This window comes from Magnolia sinica, chromosome 14 (genome assembly GCF_029962835.1).
Source record: "Magnolia sinica isolate HGM2019 chromosome 14, MsV1, whole genome shotgun sequence".
Taxonomy (NCBI): Eukaryota; Viridiplantae; Streptophyta; class Magnoliopsida; order Magnoliales; family Magnoliaceae; genus Magnolia; species Magnolia sinica.
Window position 1 is genome coordinate 53,014,993 of NC_080586.1, and position 27,016 is coordinate 53,042,008.

General features: G+C 39.0%; 1 long non-coding RNA gene and 1 pseudogene across 1 annotated transcript; one reads left to right on the forward strand and one right to left on the reverse strand.

Annotated features, from left to right (window-relative positions):
* The first annotated feature begins 14,565 nt into the window (after nt 1-14,565).
* LOC131225370 (uncharacterized) lies at nt 14,566-16,773 on the forward strand. Its single transcript, XR_009161325.1, has 5 exons — nt 14,566-14,804; nt 14,907-14,989; nt 15,117-15,215; nt 15,313-15,354; nt 16,456-16,773. It is a non-coding gene; the product is annotated as an uncharacterized LOC131225370 (long non-coding RNA).
* A 4,522-nt stretch (nt 16,774-21,295) lies between these two features.
* Nucleotides 21,296-26,219, reverse strand: LOC131224971 (thaumatin-like protein 1b; annotated as a pseudogene).
* Nucleotides 26,220-27,016: the final 797 nt, after the last annotated feature.

Sequence of the window (27,016 nt, forward strand, 5' to 3'; positions counted from 1 at the left end):
AGGATCCACCATAATGTGTTATAGCAAATTTAGTTTATGTATGTAGTATTACGTAGTCTAAGTGCTTATTAAAATTCCTGAATGAGATTTTGTTGATGGATTGTACTTACTAAGGGTATTAAGACAAGATTCTTAATTTTCTTAGTCATATGAATGGTTTCCTTTATGTAATTTATCTTCCTACTATGTGATTTATGGATGAATGCCTATGTATGATAACATATACTCTATGTGTTCGTTAAAATGCTTATATGAGATTTATATTTGAATTGGTTGCTACATACTGTTTTGACTAGCACATATGAATGCCAATTGTATTTGAAGTGTGATTGGGGCTACGATGTAGTCCAGAAAATCGGTAATGGTTTACGATCGGTGGCCGAACTGTTTTAGCCACGACAAATACGTTCGAGGAATCCGAGTCATACGCTAATTATCGACAGTAGCTAGGCCATAAGGAGTGCATATGTGCTCCATGTCGATTAATTCAACGTACGCTCGTACCAATCGAGCTTATCAAGTAACCCGATTGACTCGATGTATGTTCACCATATATAGACGCTACTGCTTAAACCTAAGGTACCAAACTTACCAGTGGAAAGCCCGTTTAACCTTGGTACCTCGATCCGCTAAGACTCATGAGCTGGGCATGGTGGTATGGGACACCGTGGTCGAGCTATCGGCCTACGTTGGGGAGACGAGCCTCCTCGTAGTGACCAATGAGCAACTCAAACTTGTGAGCTGAATACGGTGGTATGGGACACTGTATTCGAGCTGTCAGTCTACGCTAAGGTGACGAGCCTTTACCGTAGTGACCTCGAGTATACACTAGGACTACGCTAAGGTGACGAACCTTGCCGTAGTGACCTTGAGTATAAAATAGGCCTACCCAGGCATAACCTGGTTGTGGTCCCTAGTTGAGTTGGTGATGAGCCTTCGAAAATAGACTGCCAGTTGGTAAGGCATTGGTGGTAGTGACCACAAGTGTGAATTAAGCCTACGCTAAGGTGACGAGCCTCCCGTAGCAACCTATGGTATAAGCTCGTGAACTTACCTATCGTATGTGGTTAACTAGGACTGACGACCCTAGATGGATCATTGTTTGGGTAAATGATATAAAGGGAGGTACCTTAGCTTCCCAAACCTGCTGTATGAATAAGTCTAATTAAGAAATTGGCTAATCACGTACATGCACTACATTTGCATGTGCCTTTGGCGTTGGAGTTGAGCACAGAGGAAGGGGTGCATGCTGCGATCGTGAGATGATGTCGTAGAGGGAGTGTAGACGAGGGCATGCATCATTAACACATATCATTCTTGCATTAACCAGAGTACCTAGGAATGATTGTTGTACTGCTTTATCATTACTGCTTGACTGAATTGATAACATGTTAACCTTTGCTTTATAGTTCCACTGAATTAGCTACTCATTCCCACCTGGGACGGTGTTTTAAAACACCACCCAGACTCTGGTTTAGATGCAGGTAATGATGGAGTCTATGTAGATGAAATGGACTTCATGGATGAGGAGGAAGAATTCTCCTACGTTCAGCTCTCAGGCGGGTCTATGTAGACCCCGTGCTGATTCGACGGGATTACAGGGATTTACGGATTAGTTGGACATTTACATTTTGGTATTTTGTATAATTTGACACAAACCATGTATATATTCAGCCCTGTTACATATTCATACTCTAGGGATTTAAAACCACTTATATACTTTATATATCTATCACAGTCTTCCACTTGCTTAATTTAGTTATCCTTGGAGTATGATATGCTGTTTTAGTATAATCCCACTCATGTTTGAATGCGCTCATAATAATCATCATAATCTATGTTGCATAAGTGATGCGTTGGAACTCAGGAGTTGAGCTTTGCTCGACCCCCGATTTTCAGGGCGCTACATATAGTGTTGTCGATTTAGAGCTGATTTAGTGAATCATTCGATAGCCCAAATCAATGTTAAATTCATGCAATCTATTGGCACTTATCTCACTGATGGATTGGTGGATATTTATTAAACAATGAAGAATGAAAAATATTAAATGATCATATTTCAAAAAAACAAGTGTTTGCGGTGAGAATCATTTAAACAATTTAATTTTGGAATTGTGACTTGGCAACAATAGTGCCATAATTTAATTTATTAATTTTGAGTTAATGTATGCCTCATGGACAATTTTTATGGCCATGTACATAGGGCCCACCATGATGTATATATTGTGTATCAATGAAATCCATCTGTTTTATCAAATCATTTTAAGGCATGGTCCAAAAATGAGGTAGATCTAGATCTAAGGTGGACCACTAGTGGGTGAGACCTTGAAATTGGGGTCCACCTTGATGTATTTGTATATCCGTGCCGTCAATCTATTTTTCCAACTCATTTTAAAGCATGATCCAAAAAATCAGGTAGATTTAAATCTTAGGTGGATCACTAGTGAATGACGCACTGAACATAGGACCCAACTTGATGCATTTGTTGTATATCCATGTTGTACATCCTTTTTTCCAACTCATTTTAAGGCATGGTCCAAAAATGAGGCAAATCCAAATCTTTGGTGAACCACACAATAGGGATTGAATTCCCACAATTAAAACTTATATTATTATTATTATTATTATTATTTGTTAATATTATTTTTTAAGTTGCGAGTTGTGCTTTCCTTGATCCATGTCCATGCAACCTTATTAACAGTTTCAATGGTAAATAAACATTACAGTGGGTCATAATGGGTTTTTAACAGTGGGCATTCAATCCTACCATGTGGTCCACTTGAGATCCGGATCACTTCATTTTAGGGACCATGCCTTGAAATGATCAAGAAAAACTGATGGGTGGCATGGATATATAATATAACACATCAATCAAGGTGGACCACATGCACAAAAACAATGCAAGTGCACAATGGACATTCAATCCTACTGTGTGGTCCACTTGAGATCTAGATCTGCTTCCTTTTAGGGACTATGCCTTGAAATGATCAGAAAAAACTGATGGGTGGCATAGATATATAATACAACACAAAAATCAAGGTGGGCCGCATGCATTAAAATAGTTCAAGTGCACTAAGTGGCATGTGTCGCAGACTACCGATAAAGTAAGGTGCGTGGCTATAAAACAGCCACGCCAAGTGTGGATTAGCTACCTACAGGTTGAGTAGCAAGACACGCTACTAAAGTGACATCACCAAGTTTTGTGGGGCCCACTATAATGTATGTTTTATATCCACACCTTCCATCCATTTGTAGAGATCATTTTAGAGCAATATCCAAAGAATGAGTTAAATCCAAAGCTCCAGTGGACCCCAACACAGAAAACTTTGGGGACAGTGACACCCACCATTAAAAAATTCTAAAGGCCACAAAAGTTTTAGATTAAGCTGATATCTGTGTTTTACCTTATTTCAGGTCTTTTTAAACTGTTGAATGGGTTGGATTTCAAATAAAAATTATGGTGGGCCTTAGGATAGTTTCAACTATGGGAATCACTCTCCCCACTGTTTTTTGTGGTGGGGTCCGCTACATCTTTTTATCTACCTCATTCTTTGCCTCATGCCCTAAATAATATCTCAAATGGATGAACGATGTGGATACAACACATACATCATAGTGGGGCCCACAGAACTTGGTGATGTCACTTCAGTAGTCGGCTCGCTACTAACCTGTTAGTATCTAACCCGCATTCGGCCACGCCCCCTTTTCATTTTTTTTTTGAGACTATGATAGAGGGAGAGAAATGAGAGGGAAAAATAAAAATAATGAGAAGGAAAGAAAGGGAAAACGAGAGAGAAGGAGAAAACGAGAGGGAAAAAGAAAGAGGGTGGAGAGGGAGTTGCACCAAAGGGGAAACAAGAAGAAGAAGAAGAAGAAGGAGTTGCAGCACGCCGCGAGGAGTTGCAACAGCACTGCGATGACAGCAGCACTGCAGAGAAGAAGAAGAAGAAGAAGAAGAAGAAGCGAGAATAATGTTAGTTTTTTTTTTCATTTTTTCTTTTCTTTTCTTTTCTTTTTTTGTTTTTTCTTTTCTTTTCTTTTCTTTTTTCATTTTTTCTTTTCTTTTCCTTTTTTTTCTTCATTTTTTCTTTTAGGGTTACTGCCCGTAACAACTGTTGTGGGCTCGTAATGGCTGTTATGCCTTCTAACGACCGTTACGGCCCCATAACACCCGTTTCGATTCCGTTTTCTGCACCTCTCCATTTTAACCCCGTATTGCGTAATGGTAACCGCCATTACCATTACGTATCGGCCGTTACGGCTGAAACGTAACCAATTTGGGATATCCTGGCTCAAGTGGGGTGGCCTGTGAGACTCAGGGACACACTTGGGGTGAGCGGCCCGTATGAGGCTGGTGGCTCATGAGACACGGGCCCCACCCGTGTGACTTAGGTGGCTCGTGTGAGGCGGTACCCATGTGACTTGGAGCCCACGAGGGGGGTTCGGCCGAGGTCCTAACCCATGAGACGTGGGGCCTGGGCTATGAGATAAAGGGATTAATTCACCATACTATAATAGTTCGAGCTTTTAGAGCAAGTGGTTAATTGTCCTACATCATTACCTCTTCATCACATATCCACGCAAAGCTCTTTGTGCCTGCATCGTGGCCGATGTGTTTTTTTCTCCGATTTTTCGTATTTATCATATTATGGGCTTAAAATATGACACATCAATAGAGTAATTTATAAAATGTTAGTAAAAAATGGTTGTGTAATTTCATAACGTGAAGGATTGAGTAGCTACTCATCACATACCTTTCCCTCTTCAGAGTTCCAAAACTTAATGAGGGCCTTCCACTGATCCATACGAACAAGCTCATCAAGGTCTGTGAGCTGCACCTCATCATTATCATGAGGCGAGTAATGGAATTTCTTCAATTCACACTTCTAGTCCCTCCATTTTTTTACCAATCGACATCAACACCCAAGATTTAATTTCTGTGTCAAACTAGAACTTAGACTACATCACATGAATAAAGTAGACAATCACATAATGAATAAAAAATAAATAATAAAATGCATAAACAGAGTCACCATTATCATGATAAGTTCATACATATCATCCTTCTTCTCATTTAGCACTACCCTCCAATCAGAATATGTAAGGGGTGTGTAATCCCCATTACGTGCTATTGTCCCCAAAAAGTTTGTCAACTTGCTAGCATTTTCATTAATGAGCTGCCCTAGATTATTGGTGGTAATAAAAATGCGTTGCCCTTCATGCATGTTCCAAACTTGATGGTATCGTGTAGGGCCTCGAGTCCTCTTCGTGAACATCAAATCTGCTTTTAAAAAATGCACATAAATAATATGTAGATTCTTATAATTCATTAGTAAAAAATACATTAAATTTTTAAGGATATCATAACCAATGCATAACATACCACTAGAAGCCTCTTCTAATGAATCAATTACCTGGTGTGGATCCTGAGGCAAACTCTAGGAGGAACCCGCTGTAGGCAGGGGAAGCTGGGGCTAGGAAGGACCACTGTAGACTTGGGCAACAAAGGCTGGACTAGACCCGATGTAGCCGGGGAAGGCTGAGGCTGGGAGGGACCCGCTATAGCCTGGGGTAACTGAGGTTGGGGGGGATCAGCTGTAGCCTGTGGGCGCCGACGCTGGAAAGGACCCACATCGGTCTCGAGTAGCCGAGGTTGATTGATGTCGCCGGTCATAAGGCCTATCGGTCGCCTCACAATGTGTCGAGAATGAGTATGCTTCATGTCTAACATTTGTATATGTCCAACAATATCACATCCATAAAATGCATAGCTTGATTTGTGAACAGTTTGCATGTTGATAAGACGATTGAATTTTGAATAAATAAATAACAAAACCACATGAAAAAAGACATTTTAATTTCTATTTCATACATTAGGAAAACATGGTACATAAGAAATCAATTATTGTACAAAATGTCATCTCTATTGGGATCAGATAACTCAATATCATCTATTTGGTACTCTACCATTGGCTGGGTAGGTGGTAAATATGTGACAATTGTTGTACCATCAACATCTGTCCTTTCCCAGCTAACAGTGTCATCACTTGGGTCCTCCAAACATTGATCATCGCTGGGCGACCTGCCTAAGTATGTATCAACATCATCTGCAGACTCTTGCCCATGCATCTCAAATAAGTCTCTAGGTTTCGTCCTCACCACAACATGCCAATCATTCTCAATGGGGTCTTGTATGTAAAACACCTGTTTAGCTTGAGATGCGAACATAAATGGTTCATCAGACAATTGTTAACCAGTATGGCATAATCGTTTCAAATTTACAAGCGTGAACCCCAACCCATCCTTCTTGATACCCCTGCCTTGAGATAGAACATCAACCCAATCACACCTAAATAATACAACCTTCTTAGTACCATAATATTTCAGTTCAATGATGTTCGTCAATACACCATAGTATGTTACATCTCCTGTAATAGGATTTCTATCATTGGTACTTGTGAAGCTTGATGTCTTTGCGGTCACAACCACTCCACTATGTTGAGTTTTTCTTTTTTTCTCACGATCTTTGGTATGAAATCCGAAGCCATTTACAATAAAACCCTTATATCTTCTTGCCATACTAGGACCCCGAGCTAGCCACCTAAGGTCTTCTGAAACCTGCTCATTACTTTCATGACGCAACTATTTAATCTATACAGATACCGAAAATATTCATTCAAAAGCTCATGTTTGAATAATAAAAATAAAAACACAAGCACATGTCCTTAAATTTATCAAATCGATTACTTATACGATCACTAAACCATTTATAAAATGTATCATTGTGAATGCATTCTATGTCCCTTGGTCGTGCGCGACAATTCATCTGCTTAATAACATTCATATGTTCTCTGTAAAAGTCATTGGTTTTAGCAAAAAAAAAAACAGAGTAAATTTATCTATGTATAAATTAAGGCTTATAGTTGGCTTACTCAAGAAATGGGCTGACTTCATGGTAGTAAAACAGGACATATCGATGTGCCTGTGCAAATGTAACTTTATCCAGTACACAATCCTCAGGCTTCCCTAATGCATGACCTACTCATGGAAAAATAGAGGATTGTTCTTCTATAACAATGTTACCATAGTCGTCATTCCGTATTGGTCGATTAAACCTTGTCTTTGTACCATGCAAGTACCTCTAGCAGAATGTTAAGCATTCTTTAGCCAAGTACCCTTCCACAATTGATCCCTTAGGCTGACTGCTATTACGCACATATGACTTGAATGCAAGCAGATATCTGTGATTACCAATGTTAAAAAGTTTAAAAGTATATGGTCGATTAGCATAACTAGTATAACATGACAAATAATTTTAATTTCAAATATTAACATGCACCTCTCAATGGGGTACATCCATTGACCAGTCTAGCTATTTTTGCCTCGCCCGCTAAACGAATGGTCAAATACACCATAATATCAAAAAAAGCTGGTGAAAAAATCTTTTTTAAATGGCAAAGTGTTAAATTAATTCGATATTACAATCGGTCAAAGTCTCTTACTCGACCAACTTCGAAACATAATTTTCTAAAGAAACCACTCAATTCAAGTAAGACTAAGGTTACATTCTTAGGCAATATTGTTCATATCACAATTGGAAGTAGTTGTTGCATCATAACATGATAGTCATGACTCTTGAGTCCTGAAATTTTACACTCTTTAAGATGCATACAACATGAAACATTGGCTGCATAACCATCTGGAACTTTCACCCGCTTCAAGATTTTGTAAAAATCATCATTCTCACTTGGTGACATAATAAAGCATGCATGTGGTAAATATGTTTTGTTAGATGAAAGCTGCTTTGGGTGTAATGTTTATCTTATATCCATATCTTGTAGGTCATGACGTGCTTTTACACTATCCTTTGTTTTCCCTACAATATTCAACAGCGTCCCAAGTACATTGTCACATACATTCTTTTCAATATGCATCACGTCTAGATTATGACGCAATAGATTATGCTCCCAATATAGCAAATCAAAGAAAATGCTCTTCTTTTTTTCAGTTATATCGTTCTTCCTCATTGTCTTCTCCTCTTCTCTTATGCCCATGACTGCCTACAGTCTTCTTCCCAAATGTGACATTAATTCCCTGCAACTGGGCCAACACATCAGAACCAAATAGTGGAGTTGGTGCCTTGCCAAATTCTTCCATGCCATCAAAGGATCTGCTATTAGTTTTAAACCTATAATCATGTTCTAAAAATCGACGATGACCCATATAACAAAACTTTCAATCATGTTTTAACCATTTAGACGAAGTGTCCTTACTGCAACCAGGACAAGCGAGGCATCCTTTAGTGTTCTATCCAACCAAGTTTGCATATGCAGGGAAGTCATTAATAGTCCACAACAATGTCGCACGTAATCGAAATGTCTCATTGCTTGAGGCATCATAAGTGCCTACGCCAACCTCTCATAATTCCTTCAACTCATCTATCAAAGGTTGCAAATACACGTCAATGTCATTACCGGGTCTATAAGGGCCAGAAATAAGTAAGGATAACATGAGATAAGGTTGCTTCATACACATCCATGGTGGCAAGTTATATAGTATCAAAATAACAAGCCATGTGTTGTGAGCAATACTCATTGTCCTAAATTAATTGAAACTGTCAGCTACTAACCAAAGTCTAACCACCACTAAAAAATCAAGCAAAGGATGTAGCCTATGGCGGATTTTAGCTATGGTTTAAATCTGTATCTATATTAATACGGGTTTAATCCGTAGTTAAAACTCACATAACCGTAGCTAAATCCAAAAAGCAGCACGAGTCCTTTCTATTTCATTGATGTGGGTCTTCTTTTTTTCATTCCCTCTCTTTCAAACATCCCTCTCGCACCTCCACCTCACCCCCACGCCCTAGCCGCACCTCCACCTCTCTCTCTCTCTCTCTCTCTCTCTCTCTCTCTCTCTCTGATTTTTCCGAATTTTCTCCTTTCAAGTGCCCTCTCTCGTTCCCATTTCTTTCCCCCTTTTCTCTCCTTCTAAATTTATGATCATCCCCTTTTCTTATTCTAGGGTTAAGTTTTTTATTTCCCATTTCCCATTTTCAATCTTTTCTTCCTCTCTCTTCTATGTAAGAGGGAAAGCATCAGTGTTGACAGTGATTCCATCAATGGGGGCGATTCGAGTGTCAGTAACAAGTTTGTAGAGGTAAGCAACTACATTGTGTTGTGGTTATTGTAATTGTATATCAATCACCCATGTTGTGGCTGCTACTTGGGTTTGGTCCACCCAAAAACTGATTGACCCAAATGGAGTTTAGGATAGGTGACATGGGGACTAAAATCTGAAACATAGTTTACAATCCCTAGAAATTGCTTGATCTGCTTCGTGGTAATTAATAACCAATCGTAGTTTTCCTCTGACCTGTTCAACATGTTTGTTGACGTAAAACGCTTCACATGCCTGGTGAGTATGCGGATTCAATCAATTCCTGGCCAAGTAACTTTCATAATTATACTTGGGCTAGAGTCAGATGGTCAGGACTCGTTCCTTGGTGACTGGCAATGGTTGGAGTGATTGGGACAGTTTGTTTGAATGGAAGATGGATGAAGAAGTTTGGGTTTTGCCAAAGTGGGTGAGAGTTCTTGTCTGCAAATTCTGAATGGGAGTTGGCACAACAATTAATTTTTAGGTTGGCTTTGATTTGTTGCATGGGTTGTGCCATATGGAGGTTTGGAAGTTTTGTCCATGGGAGAAAGTGAGATTCATGGATTAATCCAGATGGTGTCCATTGAAGGGCGGGGATTTGATATAAGATATCAAATCCAGGGATGAGATCTTTCCCTTAGAGGCTTGAGCTAAGAGCACTGGACCATTCTCAATTATGAAATCCGAGTATATATGAAAATGGTTCGTATTTCTAACACAGGTACTGATTCTAATAGACAATCGATGATGGCCCTAACAAGTAGATGGATAGATTCTTGCTTAGACCTATTTTATGTAAATGATCTTGACCATCTATATTTAGGTCTGTTGATCAAGTGGTTAACGTTTGTTATATTAGTGTGATCATAGTAGCCCATGAAACATGTGTTAGACCTAATGAACAGATCAGGAATTGACTAAGTGTCCTAATGCAACCAGTCGCACTATAACTTACGGTGCTCTGAGAGCATTGGACCATTCTCAATTATGAAATCCAAGTATATGAAAAAGGTTCGTATTTCTAACACAGATATTGATTCTAATAGCTCAAAATTTTGGAGAAGTATGGTTACTTGGTGAGCCTTTTTAATTAATTAGATTGATGAGGATGCTGGCAATAGTGATTTGAATTTCTTATTGGATCATTGATTCGGTGATGGGCCTTCTAATTGATCAAGTTGAGGAGGAAATGTGACCATTAAAGAAGGAAGCCCTAGTGAAATTCCACTAGAGAGGATGGCTCACAGTTCCTTGTGATGTTGAAGAAACTCCAATTATAAATGTCGGCTGTTAGCGATCCTCTTTGCCCTATGGAGCTGTGAAAGGTACAGTTTACTTTTCTCACCAGAAAATCTTGAATACGATCTGTGAACAATTTCCCCCATGGCAATGCATCTGCTTAAAGTTTCCAATGCGTTGAAATGTTTAACATAGTTCAAAATTCACATTCTTCTGTGATGGATATTTGTACCTTCTTTTGCTCTTGATCTCTAAATTTCATTGATTATGAAAGAAGCTCGTATTTTTTTTTGGAAAGTGTCTGCTTCGTTAGGGTTCTTTCTTTTTTATTCTTTTTATTCTTTTTTCCTGTTGTGGTTGGGCCCACTTGGGGTCCCCAGAGAATAGGTGTCCATAACCTGCTACATAGTTCCAGCAGGAGACCCTAGACCGGACTCTAACCCAGTCTTCCCCTAGCGGAGTAGGCATCATAACCAGTTAATCTATCTAGAAAGATGAATTTTGATTTTCATTAATTCAATTGGAGAGGGTAGAATGGTGCCAATTTGTATACACTTTGAAGTGTTCAAAACTATATGAATTCTTTGTGGGCCTCTTTGTGCTTTAGTTTTAAAGCATAAGGTCAAACAATTTCTTTGACAGGAGGGCCTTGCCATTTTTTTTTCTCCTTTTGGAAATGTTTCATTTCTAAAGAACTATTTTTTTCGCATTTTGGAATTTTAAAGAAATATCTCTGTAAGCTTTTCTGTAGTTTCTTCAATTGTTTGTGGTAGTTCTATAATTATCTGTTGTTTGGTAATGGTAATCTTCCTTAATAAATTAACATTTTAAAAGAAAAAAGAAAAGGAATATTATAATAGTTTAGCAAAAGAAGGAACTCATCACTAGATAATTCCATTTGCTTGTCAGTTATGCATAAAATCTGTACATAAACTGTAAATAATTACAACATCTCTCCTCTGTTTGAGATGCATAGCAGTGGGGCCATTATCATAACCACATCAAAAGGAAAGAAAAAAGAAAAGCAAACAGTAAATCATTAAACACCACCATCACCAACGCCATTATCATAACCACATCATTACATCATAAAAAGAAGCAAACCATTTAGCATCCCATAATGCTCGAGATCTTTAAAATAGCTTTAAAATACTTGTTTGGTTGATGTGGAGTTCATTCCTGGGTTTTTATGTTTTCCAGGTAATGTTAGAGTTGGCATAGTAATACATTAGGAATGGTTAGATTTTATATTTGATAAACCGGTTTCGGGGAGAACTTGGAAGTGTATGTTGATATGCAGAGCTGACCGGTTGTAAAATTGCTATTGAAATGGAAAGAATTCACTGTTAAAAATAGGGGATGATAGAGCATCAAAAACTGCGATCCTTACTAGCCTGTTGGCATTTGCAGGAGTGGCCATCTTGGGTTCAAGCTTATGCTGCTATAAATGCAGGAGGAAGACACCGCAAGAAGGTAAACTTCTACCCAAGAGTCGTAAAATCATGTAAATGCATAGGTCCTATTTGGTGAATGGCTAAAAATGATTTCATCTCATTTTGGTTAACAATATTTAAGTATTAACTTTTAGATACTACAAGCATTGATGCGCACGCATCATGTTAGACTTGTAACTTTTTTGTTGCTACTTTGATGGGATACGGTGGATACATGGCTCCTGAGTATGCAATGGCAGGGTTGTTTTCAGTGAAGTCTGATGTGTTTAGCTTCGGCGTCTTACTGCTAGAGATTGTAAGTGGGAAAAAGAACATCAATCTACATTTCCCCAAAGATGCCCCAGAGCCTTGTCACTTATGTAGGTTTCCCTTTTCTCGGCTTCTAATTCTTGGTAAAATGAATTGAGTTTATGCTCAGGTGGGGTAAGGCCTCAGATGGGCCATTTTTATAACCAGATATGAAATAGATCCAATTTCAGCTAGCTTCCTAATAAGGCTTTTCTCTTTTGTGTAACGACTATAAATGGACCGGCCAGGATAGGCTTAGCCTACTGCCAGCCTGAACTTTTATAATCTCTTCTAGTAGTGTTTTCACTGTTAAGCTATTTTAATTGGGATTCGGTGAAATGTAAATTTACAAGCATGGACACTATGGTGTGAAGGAAAGTGCCTGGAATTGATCAATCCATTGATCGCAGTGGCATGCCCCACTGAAGATGTGCTGAGATGCATCCATATTGGGCTATTGTGCGTTCAAGTAGATGCAGCAAATCAGGAGGTCAGTTCACATTCATGGTGGGTTCCTTCTGATGAATGGTCCATATATTCGCACATGCCATGTTGACACATGTGCTGCAAATCTCCTTATGGATCTTCTTGCATGAATCACCTTGGCATTTCTCAAGCTTTTCAAGGCATGTAGGGGTGGTTCCTGAGAAGTGCTTAGTTGCAATGGTCGCATGCTTGAGAAATCAGCTCCAGTTGCTACCATTACCACCTTCCAAAAATTTAAGTGTAGTTCACATCTCACTGGGTATTTCACAATGAACAATTTCTGCTCTAATACCCATCACTACCCACTTCTTTAATAAGCCTTTGGTTCATCCCTTTTAATAGGTGGATGGCTTAGAAATTGTGTTGATGATGGTCCCAACTATTCAACAGTATAGATCACCTAGCTTTGGACTACCCCTGTACCAATCAGGTGCATAAGGACATGTGTTCAGGGTGACCTTGTGCCTAGGATCATTTTTTTTTTGCTTTCATTTTTCTTTTCTTCACTACTATTATAGTAATTTATTATCAATGTCCCATTTCTATGAATGTGAAAACTTGATTTTCACTTTACTTAAGAAACAATTTAAGGAAAGAAGGAAAGAAAGAAAAAGAATACTAGTAAAGTATAGGAGAAACTATTAAATTCCCACTGATGCATTGCCATTCTGCTATTGGTTTATAGCTAAGGAGTAATGGGCTATTGGTTTGCCTTGGCTAAAGTTATCAATGCTTGTTATCTCTAGCTTTGCTATTCCAACTTCCAATATTCCCTGTTTAATTATCATTATTGTGCCACCGAACCTATCCTTAACTATTATGTTTTAATTTTTAATTTTTTAAATTACCTCAGCATTCCCATCTCTGCTGTATGATTTTTGCAAGGCTTTAGAATGTTGTTGCACTGGGAATCCAATGTGGTATGATTTCCCCAATGTGGAAGACATCATCCATGACTCAAGTTTTGCACAAGACAAGGAGTGGTTGTTAAAGGGTCTAGGGAAATTGTTTTTCATGATTGGTTGAAAGGTCAATTAATATCTCGTCTCAATTTGCTTTGATTTTGTCAATGCATTCCAGTTGTTGAGAACCATGGAATCGTATGTATATTCTCCTATTATTTATCTGACTTGCAAACCAACTGAAATTGGAAGTCATAACAGGGGACTTCATTTCAAATTTAAAAGCCGCTTTTCATATGAAACTGATTGTGTATGGAAAAAATAAATAAATAAATCTTTTGGCAGGCGACAGTTCTGAAGGAAGAATTTAACATTGATCTGTGGGTGGGGAAGGCTGCTTAGCAACTTCCTTCCCCATCACCTAGGTACATGCCTAGATTTCTGATTTTCAGACCATTTGGAGTCATTTTTATAAAATTTGGGTTCCTAGTTGGCCTAGAGCAGATCTTGTTGTAAACTAGTTAGTGGCAACTCTTTTTTTTTTTTTTTTTTTGGTCTTTCCTCTGTTGTCATTTTAGTCTGTCGGACTCATATCCACATGTGTATGGTTGGAGAGTCACCACCATCATTTAAATGGCGGTGTAGTGTGAGAATCACCACCTTTTTCTGGTAGTGGACCAATTTGTTGTATCTTGAGTCAAGTCCTGTGGATGACTCGTGGGCCCATGGCACTGAACCAGATTGGCAACTAAGTCCAAGTCTTTTTCTTGGTTTGAGTTCTTTTTTATTTTTCTTTCATTCTTTTGTCCCCCTGTTGTTAGTCTGTAAATATGATGTTGAACTCAGAAGCTACCACATCTTACATATATGCATGCCATTCACTCATGATTGTTTACATCTTGATCCTTGCAATCACTTGTGGATGTGACAATGGTTGCAACTGCCATCATTCTGGGCCCATATGCTTTCACTTGCAGAAATTGCTGCTAAATGGAAGTGTACTTTAAGCTGAATATTAAATACCCGTTGAAGGCATATCTTCAAATTATCAGTTCATCTCTTGTAATTGACAAGAATTTTGTTCTTTTAATTGGTTGGAAGTGTCTGATTTTTAATTGGTTGGTTATTTGTTCCAATGCAAACTAGTAAATATGCAGAATTCCATCATTAATCAAATGACCTATTTTGCAATGTATTTTTTGTGCTACAAGCTCGTGAGAAGTTTCTATCATTGAGGAAAGGTACAAAGTCGGATGTTGTTGCTGTCTTAGAAGAGGTATTGTCCTATTTTCAACTGAGAGGCCTTTTTCTAATCCTAACTCATAGAAAATCTGACATTTTATTTTTGGTATTTCATTTGTCAGCTTAATTTCTCAAGATAGAAATATTAATTTAGTAATAGGCATATTTCAGGACCTCCACATCGCAAGGTCTTCATTCGGGCAGGCTCGCTTCAATCTGGTATTTACAACTTTATGCACGCCGACTATTCTATCCATGTTCAACACTAATACTTCCAGCAAAGATGCATTGATATGAGAGATAGCCAGTGGCCGGTGCCATTAATTGTCATATTCTCTCTTTCCAGGTCACAGTTCTTTCTAATGTCGAGGCCAAGAAGAGGTTTGAGTTTTTGGAAGCTGTTAGTGGGGCAATGGATGCTCACCTTATTCATTATTTCAAACAAGTATGCATACGATTTCCTTGTTCACTGTTCTATTGAATGTAGTTTGCTGCTCTTCTTTGGTGCTTCTCTAAAAGCTTTTGACCCGGTTTTCTTGCAGGGATATGAGCTATTGCATCAGATGGAGCCATATGTCCACCAGGTCTGTTTTCATTTATGAATTGCCATAGAAAGTGTACGATGCTTAATTTAGCAACATGAGGTAGTGCATAAACTTGATGTGATCTACATTCTTCTGGTTAGTTAGAAGACTTTATGGCACAGGTAAAGGGTCTCTTATCTAGGAATCATCCATATAAAATGATTATGACCTCAATATTTTTCATCATCGCCTAAAACCAAGCTCTTGGTTATCCAAGCAGAGAAATCATTGCAGGGGTAGCCTTTCAAAAAAAAATTTATTACAGGGGTAAATAGTCTAAAAAGCAATACCAAGCCTGTGATTTATTTCTTATTCTCATTATCTTCATTTTGGTCTCAATTCTTAATTAGGTTTTGTAAGACATTGATTATGTCTACAAAAGATGCATTATGATTTATGTCAGTTCATTATGCAGGTATTCACAAATAAACTTCAAAACTCATCTGAACCTTTAAGAACAGTAGTGTACTTCATAGGCTAGTAGTTACTGCCAAATTTATAATCTCATTCAAACCTCATAAAAGAGCTATCAAATCAATATTTCACTGGTATAGAGGTTGTTGTATTTTATTGCAAAATCATTAGGAATGTATTGAAATTTGTTAGTACTAAGTCTGCATTTGGATTCTCAGTTGAGTTGATTGGCAATGTCAATGTAATAAAGCAGAAATGACTACGTGAGGCTATTCTTTATTCATTCATAATGCGGGAGTCACCCCCAAGTAGTAATTTTCTTTTAATTATCCCCTAGATAGCAATTCAGACCATTCAAATGTAACTTGTGTAACTCGCAACATATCGATTGTGATTAGAGGTCATCAGTATGAATTAAAACGTTCCTACCTCCATTGTGATCACCTGCTATATATTTAAGTGAATTATTCAAGTGTAATTCCGCTCAGCATACAAAGACGCCTTAAGTTTTGTTTTTACTATGTATTATTTTGCTTAGAGATATTTTTTTATATACTATCTGTATGACACTGGGTGTAATATATTGATACATTAGTATGAAGCAATGGAAGATTATGAAAACCTTCAAACATTTTTTTCCTTATTTTCAAGCTACATCTGCACTTACAAAATAGTTTCAACTTTCAGAATGATGGGTCGCTTGGTGCTTTTGCTAGATTTGCTATTGCTATAGTTTTTACCTGGAAGTCGTTGAGGTCTTCCAGTACACTGCGAAGAAGGCAACGGAAACAAATAGGTTCTACATCAGCAAGAAATGGTATTTGGACGGTTTGTGCAGGGGTCATATTATTGTGGTGCCAGAGCTAACAAGGCATTTGGACGATCTATGCTCTTATTATACTTACAACAGGCGATCTGTTGTATTCTGAAATTTGTTTATTTAGAAATGTGAATGTAGGATGCATTGTGATTTGATTTGTAATATGAATGCATCATTTTCTTTCCTGATTGCATTTTACGTACTATTCCTAGTAGCATTAATCGCATTAGCGTAGATGAGTTGATCAATCACAGCAGGTTCTTTCAATGGTCACAGAAACCATTGTTATAATTTTTTTTATAATTTTTTAAATAGCTACGGATATTAGCCGTAGCTTTTGTTCTGAAAACCGTAGTTATTGCTCGCTTAGCATATTGCTACGGATTTCATTCTACTTTTAGCTACAGATATGTACATCTCGCTACAAAAAGTATAGATACTATTGCTACGAATTTAATCCATAGCTATAGCATTTTGACCTTTAGCTACACCACTAATTGCTACGGTCTTGCTACGGGCTATAACCATAGGAATACACATTTACCTACGATTTTTATCCGTAGCCTTTGCACCGTTTTCTGGCAGTGAACATTACGACCGTTCGATGAAAAGCTTGGATGGTCATGGTCAAAAGTTTTCCACGCTAATGCCTTAATATTCCATCGTTGGTACGTCCTTCTTCATGCCATTTCATAAAGGAAGCTATTTTTAATGACATAAACAACCTTTGAAGCCTTGATTTCAAGGGAAAATGACATAATATCTTAGATAGAATTTTTCGATCTTTTGCAAATGAAGAAGAACCCTCATCATCTGACTGATGTTTAGCCATTTTCCATTTGGAAGTACCATATATAGCACATGATTGCTCATTGATGACATCCTTCCAGTACAACATACAATCATTGGGACATACATCAATCTTGTTATATTTGAGGCCCCGATGATCTTCTTGCTTTCATAGAAAGACTTTGGCAACGTTTCACCCTCGGGAAGTGCCTCCTTCAAAAATTCAAGTAACATGGTGAATGATTTATCACTCCATCCATCAAGGCACTTTATTCGATATAGTTTAACAATGAAAGAAAGCTTAGTGAATTTCTTGCAACCTAGGTACAATTCCTGATCAGCATATTTTACCAATTTGAAAAATTGTTATGCTTCAATATTCTGCCCCTATGTAGGTTCATATGGTGTGTGGCCCGCATCACTCTCTTCACCATTTAGATTTGAAAAACCGAATGCATCGTATAACAATCCGTGTATATCATCGTGTGAATCTGGATTATCACCTGCAACATTTATGGTAACAGGCATGGAAGAAGACGTAACTTCCCCATGGAAATGCCAGTAGGTGTAACTTGTATTAAATCCGTCACACGCAATATGATCATATGCTACTTCTCGAGACACCTAGAAGTTATTATTACAGTTCTTACATGGACATCGGATCCTCCCTCTATTACTTGCATTTGCAAATGCAAAATCTAAGAATTTCGCAGCTCCATTTAAGTATGCGTAGCTCACCCTAAATCATCTAATGAAATTGGAGAATATGTGAAAAGAATGCATCTTGACCACTCAGCCCCAACACCTGAAATGAGAAGTTTCTAAATGGGTACCTTGCCAGATGAATTCAACTCTTATCCATAGCTATCTTCCTTACCCACTCCGACAGGTTAGTGAAAATACACTCTAGGTCTGAGTAAGCTTCCTAATATAATTTAAACAAGCATCATTATCATCCGTTTATTTAGCAAAGGAAGCCAAGTTACATGACGATTTTTTTTACAATAGTATTCTCCGTAACAAACGAGAGACCTACCTACATATTAATCAATGACAAACCTACCCCCAAACGATAATGATTTAGGCATCTTAAAGAATCACTAATGGTATATCTAACTAACTGACTAAATCAGTCACCCATCCAAGACTGGATAGATTTTAATGCTTTTAAGTTCCCATTCAAATGCCCACACTGAAATTCTGGCAGCATCTCTCCATGTCTCTCTAGATACGTTGATGTTGCATTTGATTCCCATGCCAATTATCTGCACATTGTGAGGATATTTGACATTAGAAATAAATGTAAGAAACATAACCAGAGAAAAATAAACAGATACAACCCAAAACAAGCATGTGCATTTAAATAAGAGAACCAAAAGTATTTTAATCTATCCAACCTTGAACTATCCATATGTGAGACAATTTGAGAATTTCTATACATCCAAACGCACACTATATCTATGCTTGGCCACATAGAAATCCTCAAATGAGCAACTGATTGTCCTATACTTAAAAAATTCTAATTCCAATTCCATAATCAATCACAACAAGTAGAATTGAAATAATTAACCTAGTACTATCTACTACATACTAGTAATATACAAGTAATATTGGGGCAACATACCATAGGCTACAATAATATGTCCCCTTAAAAAATAAATCCTCCAGGGATAACATATATGTGTTCATATATATATATATATATATATATATATATATATAAACACATATATATATTGTAAGTTGTTTATTTATATTCTCAATCACAAGTATATTCATCATCCAACCAACTATAAATGAAGCAATAAAAATATAACTAAGCAAGATCAATTAACAACTATATTTTTAAAAATGAGTTCTTATTACTTAACAACTAAAAAATTTTATTTTTAAACTAAAGAAGCCTATATGTAAAGCAATAAATAAATGTGAAAATAAAAACTGGAGATATTTGCTATAGTAGGGCCCCAAATCTCAATGATTCAGACACTGAATAATAGGCTCCACTTCTACAAACTGAAAATAGTTTTGGCATTGTATGATAAATTGTTTGATACATGAAGACCATGATACATGAAGTCCACTTTAGATGAGTGGACTTCATGTAGCAAGCTCCTTCTCATTAATGCAGTTTTTAAGATATCCATCTAAAAAAGGGTCCATTATCTTCAAGTTATCTGTGGTGCATTTTAGTTGAGTTACCACTCACAGGATTAAATAAATTTTTTGAAATATAAACCATAGACAGCCCAAAACTCTTGGAGAATAGAAGCAAATTCCTTCCATTATTTTCATTCTTTGGCCTTAAAGCTATCTATCATAAACGTGTACTTTCAACAAGAGGGATTATGTTCAATCGCCAACCTATCGTAAATGTATGTACAAGAGCATATACTATTGAAGAAGCAAAACATGTATGAGCCAATGTGGCTTTGCCAATCGAGAATATTGGTTGAAGCATTTCTTTAAACATGTAGTGGGTCATGGACAGTGGCAGACATGACTGCCGCTACCATGGCTGCTGCCCAATTTCTGGCCATCAAAAGAAGAAAATAGAGAGAAAGAGAGAGTACCTTCAAGTGCCTCCTCAGGTTTCTTCTATTCTCTTCACCGTTGATTTAAAAAGCTCAAGTGGACCACATGATAGGAAAATATTGGAAATTGAATGTCGGTTCTTATAAACTTTTTGAGGGCCTCATAAGTTTTGGATCTAACTGACATTTGTATTTTGCCGTTATTCATTTCCTCGTGACCTTATGAATAAGTTAGATGACAAATAAGCCTTACAAAAGAAAAACCCCATTCTGTCTGCCACCTCATCCTAGCAACCTGGAAGCAATTTGGTTTGATGTCTCCAACAACCACATCTATGGACAACTTCCTGAAAACTTCGGTTTTCTACTCCCACATTTAGAATACTTAAACATGTCTTCAAACGCTCTACATGGTACCATTCCTCCCTCGATGGGCAACATAAGGCAAATGTCTTCTTTAGATTTGTCAAGAAACAATTTTTCGGGAGAAATACCGAAACAATTGGCCATGGGTTGCATTTCATTGAAAAATTTTGAAGTTATCAAACAATAGATTACAAGGCCCAGTGTTTCCGACTGATTCAAACTTGACTCAGTTACGGTATCTGCATTTGGATGGCAATAGATTCACGGGGAAGATCTCAGCTGGTTTATTTTAAAAAAATAAAAATAAAAAAATGATGAAACCAGGAGAGAGAGAGAGAGAGAGAGAGAGAGAGAGTAGCATGCCTACCTACTAAGACCGAGAGTGCTAATTGGCTCTTGGAGAAGGGGAGCTGCTGTTGCGGCTGTTGCTGGTGCTTCTTCCTCTTGCGGGCCTTCTCGGACTTTAGCGTGTTCCAGCGAGGAGGGAAACGACCGAGAGATCAGCGTCTTCAACCATGGAAATGGAAGCTAGATCAAGAGAGGCTGGAGTGGAAAAGGGAGATCAAGAGACGTTGGAGAGGGAAAGAGAGAGAGAGAGACTTTCGGTCGGTTATCGCAGGGAAGAGAGAAGAGGGGAGAAGGGTTTTGGGAGAGGAGGCATGATCTGGGGATAGGGAGACTTGGGAAAGTGGGGTAAAAACGACCCTGCTTTTATTTCATTTACATTTAGTGGCGGTGGCTCGACTATACACTGGCAGCCACATAAAAACCCCGCTGACTTCTATGTACAGTAGCGGTTTTGTGGCCCCCTGTGATAAAAATGCTGCTAATACCCTGTTTTCTCGTAGTGCACCCACATTGTTTGCTACTGGATGGTCCATGTGGGTCAGCTAATAATGGACATTCCTGGACCCATTCATGACAAATGCAAGAGGGGCAACAAATAGAATGAAGAACAAACTTCATATAAATCGATGGCATGGGCCATCGAATTTTTTTAATTCATATCAATGCATGATTACGAATGCATAGTGCCTCAGATGTGTCCAATAACAAGGACCTTATTTCCCAAACAAACATGATCATTCAAATAGTCTATAAAACCTTTTATATGGATATTGAGCTCATGGGCAGTAGGTGAGGATGTAGTCAGCACCGGTGCATGTAAAAGTACTGGAACCATCATTATAGGCATAGCTATAAGCCAACGGACATGCATTCTTGAAGATCATGGAATAGTTGGTGGGCTTGCATGTATCTGGTGAATTAAACGCACCCCTGCAACAATATTCGTCAGTGTTGAACGCTTCGCAAGCACTCTTGCATGCAATCGTAGCACCGCCAGCCGTGACCCGAAGTTCCTGTGGGCAGATGGCGTTCACGTTCGCCGGGCAACTACTAACTTTACAATCACCAGTTCCGCCCTGTGGGGTAATGGAAAAAGGCAGGTTGAAGCCGTCAACTAGGCTTGTGTCATAGAAATCCTTGCCACCGTCACCTTGGAATTTGAACTCGATTAGGGTGGCCGGCGGTACGGCACCCATGTCGTTGCATGCGACTACACCACTGCCGCAGTCTGCTGTGTCGCATCTGAACCTTCCATTAGGGTCTGTGGAGCAACCGGTTCGGCCCCAGACCCGGCCTTCCCATCCTACGGGTGCATCTAGTGATTCTGATGCACCCTGTGCTAGTTCGAATCCTGTTTGGACAACGAGGGCTGGCCGAAGTTTTTCAAAGTGCCCGGCCACACTGTGAATGGGCACCTATTTGTGAAGGTCACCTTTGTTGATTTCACCCCTGAAATCACAAATAAGACAGTTTTGGCCTTTAATCTCGATATTATCTAACAAATTTAAGACCCTTGTAATATAGTTTTATGATGGACATAAAGAAGTAACAGCACCTCCCACACGTAGTGGGACTTGGCTGTGACCTCAAAACCAGCAATGTGGGTGGCGCCTTGAGTGTAGAGCTCACCTAGATGTATGCATTGCAAATTCATCTGTTTTGTTAGCTTATTTAGGTAGGGCTGAAAGTTGGGTGGGTTCAACCCAAATGACCTGACATTGGGTTGGGCTCAGGCAGGATGTATCGGGCTTCATCTCGAGCTTGGGCTATATAAACACCAACCTGATAAAACTTGGGTCGGGCTTGGGTGGCCCGACCCAACCTGACCGGATCAATATATATTAGTTATAAATTATAATTTATCGTGGATCGTTTGTGTTGAAGGCACGGGAAATTTCAGTGCCGTCGGATCTAATTGGTCCACGTAATTTGTGATGACTCAGGCTTACTAAGATATGCGGGATTTCTCTCTCCCAAATAAATTGTGTGCCACACGAGGAGTAGTTGTCCTATATTTTAACTTGTTTGTTTAGAAAAAATGAATTTTTTTTACGATAAATAACTACATAAATAATTAATAAACTCATAGATACAAAAATAAAATGTGTGTTGAAATATAATAAACTAATCTAATTACAAAAATATTAGCATGTATCCACCCGACTAACCCAACCAACCCGACTGAGCCCACTTGGGTTGGGCTTGGGTTGAGAATTCCCAACCCAAGGGTGGGTTGGGTTGGGTTGGGTTTGGGTTTGGGTATAGGAACCTTGGGTTGAGCTAGGGTTGAGCACCAACCCACCAGACCTTCAGCCCTAATTTCAGGGCATGCTCCAAAAATTAAAGCTGATACAAATTTCAGCTGGACCACGGAAACAGTGGTCATTGACTGTTAAAAGCCTTTTATAGGCTCCAAAAGTATTGGACCAAGCTGATATTTGTTGTTTTACTTTTCATTAGGATGGTCAATAAACATTGCAGCCAACATTAGGAAGTTTTTAATGGTGGGGTGTGTAATGACCACTGTTTCCTGTGGCATGGTTCACCTGAAATTGTATCTATTTATTTTTTGGACCATTCCCTAAAATAAGCTGGAAAAATAGATGGATGTCATGGATCTAAAATGCATACATTGTGGGGGCTCACAGCCAGGTCTCCACATCCCTGGTTCTGGTGCTCCAACAATCCATCAGGGCTCATAAATATGATTTATGGGTTCTATTTACATAGTCCATTAGTTTAGGGCACAAGCCCAAAAATAAGGTAAATCCAAAGCTCAAGGGAAAACACAATTATCCGCTGGATCCAAAAACTTTACTCCTCTGGAGACCTTAAAGGTGGGCGTTCAATCCCCACTGTGGTTCACTTATGCTTTGTAATATACCTTATTTTCTGCTCATGCCCGGAAAATGATACGGCAAAAGGGATGGATAGCTTAATAAAACCAATAGAGATCAGGTCGAACAGAGCCTTGCCCTCATGAATTACCGTCTATTGGGGCAGGACGCATCCGCTTCCCATAAAGTAGCCATGGTGCATGCGCTTTGGCATGTGTGGCAAATATCCAATCTATCAACCAGGTAGGCACACCATGTGGATCTCTTGGTCAAAATATGAGATAGGTCCACACGTTGGATAGGTCAGTTTATGAATCAATTTGATGGTTAAAAGAACTTTCTTAGCCGTTCATTTATTTTAACCCTGTGGTCCACCAGATGACTCAACCCAGCTGAGTTTTGGACCAGGGGGGATGTAAACAGATGGACAGCTTGGATCTAGCACCCAATTACCGGCACTAGCATGTTGATAGAGCTATCCACCTAGGCCAATCGCCTGCCTGTTCCACCTTGATGTATAAATCATATCAACACGATCCATCCATTTTTTCATATCATTCTATAGTACTAGACCAAAAATAAGACATCCAATTCTCAATTGGACCACACCATAAGAAGTAGCGGACGCCCACCGTTGGAACCTTCCTACGGCCCAATGTGTCGTTTATTTTCCATCCAACTCATTTATTTTCCATCCAACCTTCCTACGGCCCAATGGGTCTTTACTCTTACCCAGGTGGTAGACTCCCAGGAGTTTCAATAATGGGTCAAGGGTTCGAGTACCCACCTGTGGTGAAATCCCACGGCGTGCTTGTGTGGGGTGTGTGTGTGCGTGGGTAAAGAAAAAAAAAAAAAAACCTGCCTAAAGTGAAAAAACAAATATCATCTTGATCTAAAACTTCCGTGGTCCTTACCACACATTTGAGATTTACATCTTTACTATTTTTGAAAGAATATTCTAAAATAACAGGAAAAAATGAATTGTGGACAAAGTTCATATAATCATGGTCGCCCCTCAGTGGCGCTCAGATCCTCCCTGTCCCGAGCTCCTAAGACCGGAGTACCTAATCCACGCGCAAATAAATGGACGCGGATTGCCTGTTACGTCAAACCACGGTTAATAAAAGCAAAGCGGATTGGCTGGTGTACCACACACCACCGACCTGTACAGTGGGCTGATGTCACTAAGTTATGTGGTCCCATCCAATGTATATCCCAGCCGTCCTTTCATTTGGTAATCTCCTCATAATGCTGAGGCAAAAATTAAGACAAATCCAAAGATCAAGTGGACCATACTCAATAAAGCAGTGGGGGGTTGAAATTCTACCTTTGAAATCCTTATGGGAGTCACAGAAGTCTTGGATTAATATGATATTTGTTTTTTCCCTTCATCCATGTCCATGTGACCTTACGAATAGATTGGATGGGAAATAAACGTTATGGTGAGCCCTACGAATGTTTTAACGGTGAGAATCATTGTCTCACTCCTATTTGTAGTGTGTTCCACTTAGTACGTGGATATAAATCATTTCTGAGCTCATGCTCTAAAATGTTCTCAAAAAATGGAAGAACTGTGTGGATATGATAAATACGTTATCTTAGGGTCATGTAACTTTGATCTCCTTTGAATCATTGGTACACTAAAAGTCGGAAGAATCGGCAGCCTCGTAGTCGCAATCATACCAGCCAATCCCCTTTTATTAGGAAGAGGATTAGCTAGTGTACCACACGGTAACAATATAGCTGGTGTAGGTACTTGTTCGTGTGAAGGTGCTCCGGAGCGCAGAAGCTCCTCGAGCTCAGTTATACCAACGGTTTAAAGGAGTTCAAAGTTACATGGGACCTACAATGAAGCATTTATTATATTCACAACGATTTGTACATTTTTAAAAATCATTTTAGACCATTAGCCAAAATGAATCATATCCAAAGCTTAAATGGGCCACACCAAAAATAGTAGGGGATAATGATTTTCACTGTTAAAAAATTAATAGGGCCCATCATAACATTTATTTTCCATCTAATTTGCTCATAAGGTCACAAATATGTGTATGAAGAGGAAAAACAAATTTCATATTGTTCCAAAACGCCTGTGAGCGTCCGAAGGTTTTTAACTTTTTATTTTCAAGCGCCACGACTAGCTTGCAAAATGCTTGGACGGTTTGGTTATAACACATGCTTCCTGATAGGATCCACATAACTCGTTGACATCAATACACCATCTATATAGCTGGTGGGTGGTACACCAACCAATCCGCTTCCCTCTCCGTCCATCATTTTTTTAAGAGCACGATAAGAAATAATCTAAAATAAGGCAGATCCATAACTCATGCGAGCCACACCAAACGAAACTGTGAATGGCAAAGCCCACCACAGTAACCTTTCTGGAACCGTCCATCATGTTTATATGCCATCCATACAGCTCGTAGGGTTATTACCGCTCCTACAAACTGTAGGCACAGATATCATCTTCATACAAAATTTCTGTGGCCCCGACAAACTTACAAACAGTAGGCGTTCAATCTTAGTAGTTCATGTGGTATGGCCAATGTGAGTTTTGGGTCTGCCTGATTTTTAGACTCTGTCCTACCGTAGACTTGCAAAACTGATGGACGGAGTAGATTTGCCACGGGCAACTACAGGAACGGTCTATGGCAAGGGGACAGGCAATCATCGTCAAAAGAAAATGGCAAGGGATGGCCACTTACCTACAACAAGGAGAGCCAAAACAAGGGAGGTGAAAACTCGTTTCTCCATATTGCAGAACGTAAATGTGTTTCTTTTACTGGTCTTCATAAGATGGTGAAGGGTTGTTACATAGATTTATAGGTGAACCAGGACCGCCTGTTGCGTGTAACCCTGTTACAAGGGCTTCCTGGAGCAGGTGTTGCGGGCAACACGTGTCCTTGGTAACCCCGGCGTAGGTGAGAACATGGACCGCCTGGTCAACAATCTGCATTATCTTAGACGGAACTGTTAGACTAGCAGTTGTCTATAACAACCCTTCTAGAAAAGGACGCCGATTGAGTCCTTTTTTTATTTTTTATTTTACACACGCACACACATCCCTACGCACTCACGCCACACGCACACACACCCCACACACGCACGCCATGGGATTTCACCACCGTGATGTGAGTGTTTTATCCACGCCTTTCATCACTTTTCTCGGATCATTTTAAAATATAAATCAAAAAATAGGCTGGTACAGGTCTTAAGTAGACCACAAATTTGGGATTCCACGTCCACCATTAAAAAATTCTTAGGCGCTGGAGAAGTTTCGGATCAAGCTGATATTTGTGTTTTCACTACATCCACGTCTACGTGACCTTATGAATAGGTTGGATGGTAAAACAACATCACGGTGGCCCCTATAAAGGTTTCAACGGTGGGTGTCATTATCACTGCAGCTTCCCTTGGTGTGGTCCACTAGAGGTGTGGACCTACTTGGTTTTTAGGATCATACTTTAAAATGATCTTCGAAAAGCGATGAACAGTGTAACACTTACATCACGGTGGGCCTCACAGAGCCCTGCCTGGACAGATTAACGTCC